The following is a 2,625-nucleotide window of genomic DNA, read 5'->3' as shown; positions in this document are numbered from 1 at the left end:
CTTTCTCCCCTGTTTTGGGGAAGTGGAGCTTTTGATCCCTGCCGTAGAACAGTTCCCAAGGCAGCTTGTGCCTCCGATGGAGGATGGGCACCAGCCTCTGGGGCGTGGAGCCCTCTACTTATGAGTCTTCTCTGCTGATGGGCAGTCTCCTCCTTCCACTCCTTCGAAGACGTTGCAGGATGGTCTTCTGGTTCAGTACCCCCAAACAGGGGCTTCAGTTAGCTCCAGAGTCCTCTGGGTGTTTGCCAACTGCCTTGTAGCAGGAGTTGACTCTAGGAACTCCTTACTCTGCTGTCATCTTGCTGATTCTCCTATGGAATGTTTTTGATTTCTCTCAAGTCTTTACACTGCATCCAATATATGGTTAACGCCTTTTAATCTTTTCTCTACATAACCTCTTTGGTTTCAACTTCATTTTTTCTTTCTAAAGTGACATCAAGTAATATCTAGGTTATCACAATCTCTTTTTTTACCAAAAACAAAACAAATTTTATTTACAGTTGGAAACTTAAACACAGTAAAACTTGGGTCCTATATCTGTGATACTTTAAAGGTCGCTTGATCAAATGGGGAAGCAAACATCAGGGAAGCAAACCCAGAGACCAGCCCCGGTTATTTTACTCAAGGGAGGCCTAATTCAATCTTGGTCTGCACTACATCTCCCCACACTGTGAGATCACCACAGGCAACTTGGACTTATTGTTGGGGCCTATGGGAACATTCTCAATCTTTCTCATCACTAGAAGCCTATCAATGATTTTTCTAAACACTATGTGCTTTCCATCCAGCCAATCACATTTAGAGCAGGTGATGAAGAACTGGCAGTCATTGTATTGAGACCACTCTTTGTCATGGAAAGTAGGCCTGGAGCTGAGTGTTGAAGTTTAAAATTTTTATCTGACCCTTGGTAAGTACTGGCAACTCCAATACCACCTCCATTAACAAAATCACCACCCTGAACCATGAAATCCTTTGTGAACCTGTGCAAGGTGCTCCCTTTGTATCCTTTTGGAGCCCCACCTTTCCTGAATTCTCCTATGCACAAGTGACTAAAGTTCTCAGCCATCTTAGGCAAAGAGCTCCATCTTCATGCAGCCAACTTCCTGGATCTCACCTGGCCGCCAATATTGACAACAAAGAACACAACGCGGTTGACATGGCTTGAATTTACCACTGACATGGCTCCAGCCTGGAATCAGAAGCCACAATCTCTTTTTAAATGGCTTTCCTGCTCCAAGTTATCTTTGCTCTAGTGCATCCCTCATAGAAATTCCAAACTCAAATCATGTTACTCCACTTCTCAGAATCCATTTAGCTTGCTGTCTTTATCAAGCTAAACTCAGCCTAGAATCCAGTATCTTACCACAGCTGTCTCCATGCCCAACCCCCTCCCAAATTCTACTCTCATTTATATCCAATGTAGAATCATAGACAACAAATGCTAGAAGTGACCTTTAAGTTGGAAATGCATGTCAAGCATTTAGAGTTGCTTTCTAGGGATCTAGAACTAGGTGCCAAAGTCATCCAAATGTATGTGTTAACTGAAGAGGAAGGAGTGGATGATATGTTGGGCAGGCACAATATGAAAGAAGAAATCCAAGAGCAAAATTCCGGAACATGGAAATCTTTTTAAGGAGCCATGAGGACAAAGAAGTCCCAAAAAAGAAATTAAAAGAAATCAATCCAGAAAGAGGATAGAAAAAATTGAATTAGTCCCTATTTGTAGTAGATGCTTTAGAGCCATTGTCTTTAATCTCTACTAACACATTGCAAGGTAAATATTATTAATCACTTTATTTGTTTTTTCCCATGGTTTTGGAACTCCCTACCCACTACTAACTCTCTTTTTTTCAGTTTTTTTAATTTGAGAAGTTGTGAGTTAACAAAATGATCATGCATACCATTCAGGATTCCCTTAATCACCCCCCCCCCCCCCCACCTTACATTGTCGTAAAAGCAGAACTCTGTGATGAAACCAAGAGCCAGTGAATATGAATCCCTTTTTAAAGATGAAGAAACTATGCCTCAAAAATTTTATTGACTTGCCCAAGTCAAATATGTAGCAAGTGACCGAGCAAGAATTTGAAACCCCATTAGTTTTGATCCAAAATCTATGCTGTTTTAATCAAAGCACACTATAAATGGGTCAAGAATGAAGAGGACTAAAAATATACTTTTGGATTTCATCATAAACAGGATATTACTAATGACCCAGAGTTCAATTTCTATACAGAAATGAAAGTGAAATTCCAACACTACAGTGGGTTGAGACAGGAAAAGCAGCAATACATTTAAGAAATTTGATAGGGAAGAGAGCTAAAGCTGTAACTTGAGTATGTAGTAGGATTAAAGGATGGCATTTTATGGTACAGGAGATTTGTGCATACTTGTCTAGAGAAGTGAAGGAGCAAATTGAAAAGGAGGGTTTGAAAATGCAGGCAAGGGGATATGGAAGGAGAAGGGATGAATACACAGCACAGGTAAAAAGGAAGTAGCCTTGGCAAGAAGGAAAGAACAATTTGTCCTTAAAGCCAAGAAATAGCAAGAGTGGGAGCAGAAAGTTAAAGATTTTGAGATAGAAACTGTGGAAGTTTTCTCTGAACCACCCTCCTCTTCTTGGCAAGT

General features: G+C 40.6%; 1 pseudogene; it reads right to left on the bottom strand.

The window, feature by feature from the left end:
- Nucleotides 1-653: 653 nt before the first annotated feature.
- LOC101415803 (peptidyl-prolyl cis-trans isomerase H pseudogene) lies at nucleotides 654-1,180 on the bottom strand (annotated as a pseudogene).
- Between the last annotated feature and the right edge of the window lie 1,445 nt (nucleotides 1,181-2,625).

The sequence above is a fragment of the Dasypus novemcinctus genome, chromosome X (assembly GCF_030445035.2).
Source record: "Dasypus novemcinctus isolate mDasNov1 chromosome X, mDasNov1.1.hap2, whole genome shotgun sequence".
In the NCBI taxonomy this organism is placed as follows: domain Eukaryota; kingdom Metazoa; phylum Chordata; class Mammalia; order Cingulata; family Dasypodidae; genus Dasypus; species Dasypus novemcinctus.
Note: the sequence above shows the minus strand (reverse complement) of the source record. Positions and strands in the feature narration are given on the sequence as shown.